At 47.3% G+C, this 11,035-nt stretch overlaps 1 protein-coding gene across 25 annotated transcripts in view; it reads right to left on the bottom strand.

Annotated features, from left to right (window-relative positions):
* The window catches only part of LOC146797530 (uncharacterized), a 64,011-nt gene extending 58,277 nt beyond the window's left edge, over positions 1-5,734 (bottom strand). For 5 of the 25 annotated variants that reach the window (XR_014968493.1, XR_014968492.1, XR_014968497.1 and 2 more), the window contains exons 1-2: positions 5,633-5,734; positions 3,445-3,527 (exon numbers count right to left, since the gene is read on the bottom strand). The gene's annotated coding sequence lies outside the window, so the exon portion shown is untranslated. The other 20 variants (XR_014968499.1, XM_085624563.1, XR_014968494.1 and 17 more) reach the window with 17 other exon arrangements.
* Positions 5,735-11,035: the final 5,301 nt, after the last annotated feature.

The raw sequence follows: 11,035 nt of genomic DNA on the forward strand, positions 1-11,035 counted from the left end.
CGGGTCCGCACGGATGTCAAGACCTGGTCTCGTATGTCTTTGACGCTGTATAGCAGATCAGCAATTTTTAAAATGGTGGCGCTTCCTTGGCTGCTCTACCAGCTACAGAATCACCCGTACCCGATCCCGCCTCGATGGTTCCGGCTGGTGAACTCTATGCTGGGGCAGTTTCTGTGGGAGGGGGGTAAAGTGTGCGTGGCCCTTCGAACATGCCTTCTATCCCCTTACTGCGGAGGACTCACGTCCTCGGATATCCTGTCATATTACCAGGCCTCGCATCTCCTTGTCCTTAATGAGTGGTGGTATGGCGATAGGAGGCATCCGGCGTATGCTTTGGAACGACTGCTTATGGGGTCCAATGCATTGCACACCATTCTGTATTCGGCGCCCTTGCACGGCAGGATGCCGTCGGCCACGCGGGTGGTTTTCCTGATATGGCGGCAGGCGTTGCGTCGCATGGGTTGGTGAAATACCTTGACTGGGGGAGACCCCCCTTTGAAACAATGGCCGCTTACCAGAACTGGCGGCCCTACAGGGCTTCCGAGGATGGGAGGATATCGGCATCTCGACCCTGGGGGATGTTATCAGAGGCACGACACTTAAGTCTTTCCAGGACCTACAGAGGGAATTTTCTATGCCCCAGTCACAATTGTATAGGTATCTCCAATTTCGCCATGCCTTGTCCCCTAGTCTGGAAGGCCTGGCATCCCTCCCTGAGTTAAGTCCGCTGGAAGCGAGAGTTTTTATGGGAGACTTGGAGACCAAGAAGATCTCCCAGATCTATCAAGCCCTAGTTATACACTGTTCCACAACGCTTCAGAAGCTGTGGGGGGACTGGGATACAGATGTGGGTGCATTAGAAGAGGAGGACTGGAAGGAGGCCCTGGCGGCTCCTAGGGAAGCGGCCATAGCGATGCACCTGCGCCTCATACAGTTTAAATATCTGCATAGGGTCTACTTTACCCGGGTTCGATTGTACCGAGCGGGCTTGATCGCCTCCCCGGAGTGATGTGGCCAGGAGGAAGGTACATTTATACATACTACCTGGCATTGCCTTTCCCTGGATCGGTTTTAGAAGGGGGTGTTTACCCGTCTGTCGGAGGTCCTGGAATGGGAGCTTCCGTGAACGCCGCAGCTTGCGCTGCTACATGTCATAGAGGGCATTGGGGGTAATATTTACAAGAGTCACCTCATGCGACTTGGCTTCACACTGGCAAAGCGGGACATAGCTAGGGCATGGAAGGCACCACGAGCTCCATCGGTGACCGCATGGAAAAACGGCCTAGATTTCTGTATGGGGCTGGAACAGCCTATTTTTGTGGCCAGGGGCTGCCCACGTAAACATAAAATATGGAAAAGATGGGCGGATTACCGGGATATGTGGCTGGAGCCGCCAGTAGCTGTAGAGGTTCATCCACTAGGATAATTCTTGAGGTTTGCCAGGAGTGGGGGGATAATAGATGATTCTTTCTGCACTCAGCATCTAGTAGTTTAGGGATGATGTATAATTACCAAGGATGACAGTCTTGTGGAAGAGTTAAACCACTCTAGACTCAAGTTGGTGTTGCCTTCTGTATTAATTAATTAATTACCTTGTTTCATTATCACATTGGTGGTAGTGCCTGTTCCAGATAGAATGTTTCAGTCTCCCATGAGTGCAAATGGGCAGATGTGCATTAAAATGTTGTTGCAAAAACTGTTGATGTGACATGGTGTGATGGGTCCCCGATCAATGATGGCAGCCGAAGTTGTTGATATTGTAGGTAAAGTAACAGAGAATGCAGGTGTAACTGAAGCGCAGTGTTAGAAGCCAAAAATTAAATATTTAAGATTTTAGTGATTACTTTGTTTTACCTCAAAAGATTTGTAATACTGAAGAGGACAATGGAAGCGATAACTAAGCTCTGTCCTTTCACGTCTCTCGGTTGCTATTGAGCCAGCAGACCTTTGCTTTAAACTAAGCACTGCGATGAAGTCTGTGGTGAAAGATATCCAAGATGTTGAAACCTCTATACCACTTTGACCAGCTGGAGCTTCTATCCCAATCACTGTTCAGTGTGTGAGATCTCTCAAATTACTGATCATTTACAGCTAATGGTGGGTTACCTGAAAGATTCGCCAATGCGCTCACTGCTGGCATAAAAGATATAGATACGAAGATGGTTCTCCGAGAATATTTGATTGGTTTACATTGAAACTTTTGTATGAATACCAGTCTACCACATTATTAGGCCATGACTGAAAGCACACAATGTGCCACGTACTGGTGTTTAATACACATCCGCAGCTAGGGAAACCAGGACCGTTTTAAGGTTTTCTAAGCAAGGGGATGCAAATTAGCAAGTAGTAGGAGTTCTTATATGGTGATGTATCCATCTAGCATTCTGTCTTCCACAAATCACTAGCCAGCATAAACCACCAAGGCAATTAGTTTCTTATAACTTAATACGGTTCATATTAAACAGGTCAAGATCTACTCAAGTCGACTTTATGAGACTGAATTAAAAAATATTAAATTAAAAAGGCAAGAAAGTTCTGCTTTAATAGTTTCCTTTAAGAATCAGCGATATCATGCCAGTGATAAATACGATCCTAGCTTAGGAAGTAATTTGTAGAATGGCCCTACCTCCACCGCACTAGCCCCTGATGCAATTACCATGAGAACAAAAATAGCATTATGATGTTAAAGGACAACATCCTGTTTACTGAAAAAGAAACTATATCTATTGACTGTGTAACCCTAATAGGTTACCCAGATGCCTATGGAAAACAACTACCTCCAATGCATCCCTGTGATACCAAGTAGAAGGCAGCACCAGATATGTTCTCATTTTATGCCTCTTGCCAAGTTCTCTTGCAAGTCCCACGTGATGTTAGGGCTGTAAACAAAAATACTGAGCCTTTGCCGTAAGTCAAGCATTCCCTATAACGGGTGGTTTATATGAAATACGTGCAACTTACATTTTATAATAACATGCCTCGAATGTGTAAATGTAATTGGAGACCTTATTTGGCGCGGGAAAATGTCAGTGAGTCTCTAAACTTAACTCTAAGTGAAAGATTTGATGATTGTAAAAAAGGACGATTTTTTTTTTAAGTACTTTAGAATAACTTGTTGGCCCAAGTCGAATGTCGAATCATGTTTACAATAAGAGAGGGGGAAAAAAAATCACTAGTAACAGAAACGTTGGTAATTTGTATTTTTGAAGTCAGAGGTTTTGTTTTTTACTAAAGTTTGTCCCACAATCTTATTTTCATTCAACTGTACAGATATGTCATACAAATGCATTTATTTAGACATTTTCCAACCTTGCTCTGAATGTTTTGCGCTTTCACCTAGAATATTGTCCCGGTTGAAAAGTCATAAGAGAAACTAATAAACCGACAGTTTAATGAATAATATATATTAGGCAATGGTGTGGAAATTACAACTCGAGCTCTTACCAAGTCTGTTTTCCTCAAAAACGCCAAATAGAAGATTGCAAAGATTGAAATAAACCCTCTTGCCTCCGTGAGTAGAATCCCTGCTGAGAAAACAAAGGATTATGTCAAGAACGGCCCAGAGATTACATTTTTAAAGAGGGATATTTGTGTTTTTATAACATGCGTCCAAAGAGATTTATAGTTCTTGACAAGCTAAACGAGGTTAAAAAAAAACTACGATAATCTGCTGCATCTTACCTACTTCGCCTGGTTTCCGACAGTCGGCTGCGGTAGACTGCTGCATACTGCCTATTACAGGCAAAGCAGAGGCGCGCAGTCGGCTCGGATGGCCGGGACACACCTCCAGCATACCAACCCCCAAGGCCAAGGTCTCCCCTTCCAGCAAACCTGATGGCGGAAGTGACGTCGATCCGAAATTGGCAGGCCGAACAACCACTCGGCAAAAAGCAGAATATGAAGGGACCCTATAGGCTTTCATCGCGTGGGTGGGGCTTGCGTAAATCATGTTTCAGAGAAAGCCGAGGTTGCTAAATAGGATAAATGTGACTGAATGCTGCGGCGCTCTTTTTTCCGGGGTACCTTAGAACCAAACCGTAACGGTAGGGGGGGGGGGGCAGACTACCGGAGCAATGTTCAGGGGCAACGAGTACTATAATAGGGGTGGACGTAATGGCATGGTGCAGGGAGAGTAACGGCCCAATAATTAAACAAAACTGTAAAGTATGAGTACTAGTCAGAGATAAAAAGGGAAATTCACCGTCATATATGGTATCTGGATGAATGTGGAGCATAAATTGCAAAACAGAATGGAAGACAAAATAATGAGCGGCAGAAAGGCTGGCTGAGGCAGTAAAGTTGGCAACATGACAGACACGAGAGCTTGTCGAGAAGATGCATGCTGGGAAATATAACATAATTAGCAATTCATTCGAATCAGGTCGCAAATTAGCAAGTACAGTTAATGGTGCAAAGCCAGTATGTTAAAATTGAAGTACGCGGAAGTTGGCGTGGACGTAGACCTTGGGATCTCATTTAATGCCGTGGCCTGCTATGTAAGGCAACAAAAAATGATTTTTATCGCGAGTAAACTGGAAGCTCACAAGATCCGATTTTCCCCAAATGCCACCAATGCGTCTCATTTTCCGCCAATCATGATTAGCAACCACTAGTCGGAAGCATGGTCAGAGTGCGTTTTTGGAAAAAAGAGGCGTTATTCTAGCGCGTGAGGCAATAGCAACATAAAATAGGAAAAAGTAATGAGAATGGAAGCAATAAATAAGAAATGTGATTTTAGATTGCCTACAGCCATTGTCGAGCGACTTTTCGGAATATCGGATACATAAATTACTACGAAACGTTTATTTTACGATGCTTTTTCAAAACGTCCATGCATTCAAATATCGGGTTGATATCGACTGCCAAATATTCTTCCATGCACGGAGGATGGGATATTGTCAATGTCATGATCGAGTAGAATAGCTACCTACGAGGGTGTAGCCTATCACGATAGAGGAAAAAAAAATCTTCAGAAAATTGAAAGGGCTACATGCCAACGTCTAACGTGGAGGAATGGCGAAAACTATAAATTCAGGCGGCACATAACGTACTACGGTACTAGACAGCATGCCAAACCATCCCCCTCAGAACTGCCCTCACTGGATCCGGCTATGCTACGTGAAACCCTTGAACTTGAACTGCAGGTTTCCCCCTCGGCGGCAGCTTCTCCTCCATACCCGAAGGCAGAGCGTTTCATCTTCCCCGGTGAGTCAGCGGCCGCACCTCTTCCCTCCATACTGGTTGACGGAGCACAGTTCCCAACCCGCCCCGGTCGAGACAGCGGCTGCCCGCCCTCCAGCAGTAAAGTCCCCCGCTCTTCTGCCTGCTCAGGGCTCTACCCCGCCTTAAAGCACCCTTCCTCCCCTACGCCCTGTCTTGCGCATGGCCTCCCCTCTGCCTGCGAAAATGGCGGTTGGCCTCTCGGCACTGACTGGAATGTCATTTCCGCCCGTGTCTTCTCACCCCCGGGGGACGAGCGACGAGGCCCAGCTAGGCAGCATTTGAACGTTCAAGATCCCTTTCCATTCGTCGCTGCCTTTCCCTGCCTGTCGCCGCTCATTCCTCTGCTAGTGACTACGGAAGAGCGTCTCGCGGGCTGAAGCACCAGCATGGACCCACTCGGTGCACTAACCTGTAACCAGCGAGTACCCGGATGTAGCGTAGCCTCTGCTGCCGCCGTTTCGTTGCTGCCCTGGGCTGGAAAATTACCCGGATGGAGCTGCAGCTGTACTGTACAGTTCAGTACAGTAAGCATAGATATAGAAAAGGGACGACAAAGGCATGCATAGGCGCACATTATTCTGCACCTACTAGACGAGATAGCCATTTTGGAAGTATAAGTGCTTCATGCACTTGAAAGCAAGAACCGCAGTTATTCATGAAGTCAGCAACCTCCCTTCTTTCCACCAAAAAGGTCTTTATTTTACATTTGCCTCCATAGAAATTATTTGTCATTATTTATTTCTAGCTTTGTGTTGCCAAAAATAAAATAAGAAATACGAACTTTTCTTAAAGTGGCAAAATATTTATTCGTTTTTGCTCCATTTGTGTTGCCTTGAAGGACATTTTTTGACTGTCAAGTCAAAAAGGCTTTATTTCGATAAAAATTATCATAAAAGCATCACAATTTAAAAATGTACAGAGAAATTTGATTATAAATTCATCTAAAAATATACCTTTTCAGTAAAAAAAAAAAATACATCATCATATTTAAAAGGAATTAAACAAGTATTTTTAGCCTTTTACTTCTTATGGCCCATGCCCATGATAAAAATTTTGACAGAACACAAGCATAAAAAGGGCGGGAGTCAGACATTAAAATGCGCAATGCTTCAGCATGGTGCCTGGTTCCCAACAAGCGACACAAATGCTTTAGCCATCTGCTTCTTGGGTGAGCATACTCCTTACATTCAAATAGAAAGTGTGCCACAGTCTCTTCTCTGAACGTGCAAAGATCAGTGGTCTGATCTTTGGATTTCCACCGAGAAGTAAACGCGCGAAGAGGAAGTAAACGCGCGAAGAGGAAGAGAACAAGTTCTAAATTTGAAGTAGAGGGACCTATCAAAGGGTCTTTCGATGATATCTAGGTATGGTTCCCGGAATGGTAAGTCCTTGAATTTCAGGAAGTCCTCCGTGAGGCTGCCCAAGGCATTATTAGTATTCCGCTGGGTCGCGATCCAATTCCAAAATAATTTCTTCAAAAATGCTTTCGGAGGAGAAGACCTATTCTCCCAGGCTTCACTTAGACCCAGATCACATAAAAGGGCTTTCAAGTCTCTCAGCCATTTTATCTTGTGCCACCCGGGGGATGACATTACTTCGGAAAGGCCCTTTGCATATTTTGCCAATTCAGGGACCCTCCACAACCTGGCCCATAAGAGTAGTGGGCGAAGTTTTGCTAGATCGCTAATGGGTTGGCGACCCAAATCTAACAACAACGGGATCATTGGAGTGCCCTGAGGAAGTGACATAATCGCTCTATAGAACTTCCTCTCAGATCTTGTTAACTCACTAATATTATATGAGCCCCAGAGTTCGGCCCCATAGAGAGCAGAACTGACTCCCCTAGCAGCATAGATTTCAATGACAGGGGCAATAGGTCTAGATGCACAAGCCCGCTGCTCTTTCAAAAGTGCCCCTGTTACCCTCTTGTGTGCTAGTAACATTTTGCTTAGATGGGGAGCCCACTGCATATTATGTGACAATCGGATTCCCAGGTAGTCGAATACATCCACCCTCCCCAAGGGTATAGCGTTCAATTGTGGGGAACAAACAGATTTTTTTTGGGGGGGGGGGGTTCATCACCAGGAACTTGGTTTTTTCAGTATTGATAATCAAGCCCCTTTGTACACAAAAATGCTGGAAGTTGTTAAGCGATTTTTGGAGGCCCATCGGGGATTTAGACAGTAAGAGCGTGTCATCCGCAAAGAGGAGGGTCGGTATGCGCTCACCCGCCAGGGAAGGTTCATCTGAAGGATCTTTCAGCAGATGCTCGACCACTCCATTGACATATAGTGAAAAAAGGGTGGGAGCAAGAACACATCCCTGACGGACCCCTCTCTCAACCGGAATTCTACTAGTCTTCTCGCCTTCTGATCCCCATCTAATCTGAGCAAAAGTGTCTTCATGGAGTCTTACAATTAATCGTAAAATATAATGGGGTAACCCCATGTCACCAAGCACTCTCCAAAGAGTCAGCCTAGGGACGAGGTCAAAGGCAGTCTTCAGGTCAATAAACGCAAGATAAAGACTGCCTTTGCCTATGACCACCACCTTCCAATATATTAAGAGAAGTCTAAATGCTTGTTCTATTGTGCCAGTACCTGCTCTAAAGCCTGCCTGGTAGTCGGAAAGGATGTTATTATCACTAATCCATTGTGATATTCTAAGCAACAATACTTTACCGACCACCTTTTGGGTTATGTCCAGCAGGCTTATGGGTCTATAGTTAGCTGGGTCTTCCCTCGCCCCTTTTTTAAAGATGGGTACGACCTCAGCCCCTTTCCAGGATGAGGGGATTCGAGCACCCTTGGAAATTGCAATGAGCAAGCAGTGAATAAATTTAGCCCATTTCGGGACATCAGAACGTAACAGATCGCCGGGTGTTAAATGGTAGCGGCAGTTTCAGTCGATAACCTTTCAAGTATTTGCCCGGCGGTAATCGCCTCTCATACCACTCGATAATTTACCAATAAAAGAGGCAGGCGCCGGAGACTGGAAGGCAGTAAACAAAGTTTTATTCCGTCGGAGCAGAACACATCAGATCAGACAGCAAGGTATCGTCACGAGGTGCTCTAACTGCATCTCTGAGACCTGGTCTCTTATACACTGGTTTATTGCTTTATTACACATAGTACATTCTTGAGATTCCCTTGATGTACGGGGGGAATATCCCCTGAAGCCCCGGTTCAGATCCGATCCCACACATAGATACAGTAGGAGTTCCCACCCCACCCACAGTAGGAGATGGCTATTGCGCAGCAGGGTATTCCGCCAATTCCTGGGGGGGTGTGTGACCGGTCGGGTCTCAGGGAGTAGGGGCTTTGATCTACTGTAATCCCTTTGATGTGGGGTGTTTCCCTTACAGTAGGGGCAATAAACTGCATCCGCAGGGCTAGGTGATGGCCTGGGACCAGTTCAGACAATGGGGCGCAGAGGAAGGGGGTTATCAAAGGAGAGGCATGACCATGTATGGGTTGTCGGTCGGAAGTGGTTCCGTAGCAGGGTCGCGCAGAAAGAGAGGGTTTATGGCCTGTATGAGAGAGCGGGGGTGGCCAGCGCGCGGGGGATGCTCGCAGCGCCAAGGGGACCGCGCTGGCGATTGACAATGAGTGGGGAGAGAGTGGGGGGCCTAAAATGGCGGCCGTGCATTCGCTGTGCGTGGCGCTGGGGAGAGGCAAGATGGCGCAGATAATGTTCAGTTTGCAAGCTAAATTTCCACAGTCCTCCCTTTTAACATATCTCGCCAGCTTGTCTAGTTCGGATTTATCCCCATAATACTACGGACCTCCACCTCATAAAGGGCTTTCATCCGCTCTGTTTCAAAGTTCAAAGTCTTAGGGCAGATGCAGTTCATAAAAAGCGAACATAAAGGTGGCAGACACTGAATCCCCAAGCAACATCCACATAGTATCACAATCGGTATTAGGATAAATGAAAACAGCCTCCATCCCCAACTTTTAATAGCGTCCCAAAACCAACTCCCCAGCGACCATTCTTCTTGCTCTTGATGGACCTCTGTGGACAGTCTGTGGAGGTGTTCAATTGCTTTGTAGACTGAGGGTGAGTTGTCTGGTACGTAGGTACAACAGCTGGATCCAATGATGCGGCATGCTCCTCCACGATCAGCCAGAACCACATCTAGAACGAGGCGGTTCTGAAGGGCCACTAAGCGGACGGCCTGGAGCTCGGCGGTGTTGTTGGCGAGGGCGCCAGCCGTAATGTTCATTGCCGTTTCGACTGCCTGGGTTAAGTGGCGGATGGCACGGCTGTTTGCCATTGGGCCCCAGAGTGGAACAAGGCCTTTGACTGCGTCCATGAACTGTGCTCCGGTGGAGTCGGCCTGTACAATGTCTTTGGCCCGTTTCTGTCGGTGATGGTTTGCTGGGGCCACATACGTCGGAGGAAGGACAAAGGCGATGTAGCAAGTGCCTCCCCAACCTCTCGGGAGCCAGGTGTAGGCCTTAGTACCACAGACGAAGTACATATTCGGGGAGGCAACAAAGGAGGGTGGGTCAACTGAATCCAATGTTCGGGTGATGAGGCAGGAGCTGTGGCCCACCAGCTGTGCCCCCAGGCCTTCGAGGCATACAGATCCAGTGATGTTGATGACGGACAGGGCCACTGTTAGGGTGGCGGCCGTCCGTTTTCGGAGGTAAGAGAAGGTGGGTCTGGCTGGATTGTTGAACACTTGCATTTCAACTCGTTCTTTGGCAGGGATGTCCATGTGAAAGGAAGTGTTCGATCTCAGAGGGCAGAAGAGGGCGGAAGTTCTACCAGTTTTGTTCATCCAGAACCCATGGTAGAAGTGTGACATGGTTCTGCCGGAAGTGGCATTGTCCTTGTAGCTCTCCTGCAGAAGGATCAGCCAGGCGAGGCAGGAACCATGGACAGAAAAAGGTGAAGGGATGAAAGGGATTGAGTGCCCAGTGGCATGCGGTAGCAATCCACAGATCCAGCAGTTAGTGGCGTTGGTGGCAAGATTGTGTTGGTGGAGCAACTGCACAAAAGAGTTATTCCAGAACTCCTTACGCCTTTCTCGGAGTTGGGGTGAAAGTGAGATCAGATGGTGCTCCTTCGTGGTGGTAGGTTGAACGGTGGTCAGCAATGTCTTATGAGCGGGTGTGTTCTCCTCCATGATCCAGAAGGTGACCATGAGGAGAAGGCAAAAGAGAAGGGTAATAAAAAGTGTTATAGTCTTAAAGCTGTGCATTCGGTCAGTCTTTGGGTTTCTGTAGGGGATCTTCGGACGTCCGGTTGCTTCCATCACCTTCATGTCGGGCGCTTCCATCACCTTCGAGAGACTCGGTAGCGGGCAGAACCACAGACTTTGCTTAGTTTCTCTCCTGGTGGCCTTTGAAGTGACTAGGCTATCGCTCTGAGATTTCCACTTAGCCTGTGGTCTGCTTAGCCGAAGTTCTCTCCTTTCGTCGCAAGTTATACCCTTCTTTGGATGGCACAGTGGGATCGGGATATTCAATCAATTCAAGTGTCTCTGTATCCGGGCAGCGGCTCAGGGATGGTCGGTCTTTGTTCAGGAGTTCCTCTTGGGCGGTGACGTTGTCCGTGGTTGTCAGGGTCGGTGATATCTTCTTGCAGTGGTGTGCATGCAGCCAATTGCGTTTCCCCTCCACTCGAAGAGCTGTTCGGGTGGTGATCAGGACTTGCAGGGGGCCCGTCCACCGGGGCTCCAGACTCTTGGTGCGCTGGCAGTTACGCACTAAGACGAAGTCACCTGGTTGAATGTCGTGCCCGGGGCCCCTGGAAACATCGGGAATGGCGTGCAGCACCTGCTGATGGATGATAGACAACGTTT

Source organism: Triturus cristatus, chromosome 9, assembly GCF_964204655.1.
Source record: "Triturus cristatus chromosome 9, aTriCri1.1, whole genome shotgun sequence".
In the NCBI taxonomy this organism is placed as follows: Eukaryota; Metazoa; Chordata; class Amphibia; order Caudata; family Salamandridae; genus Triturus; species Triturus cristatus.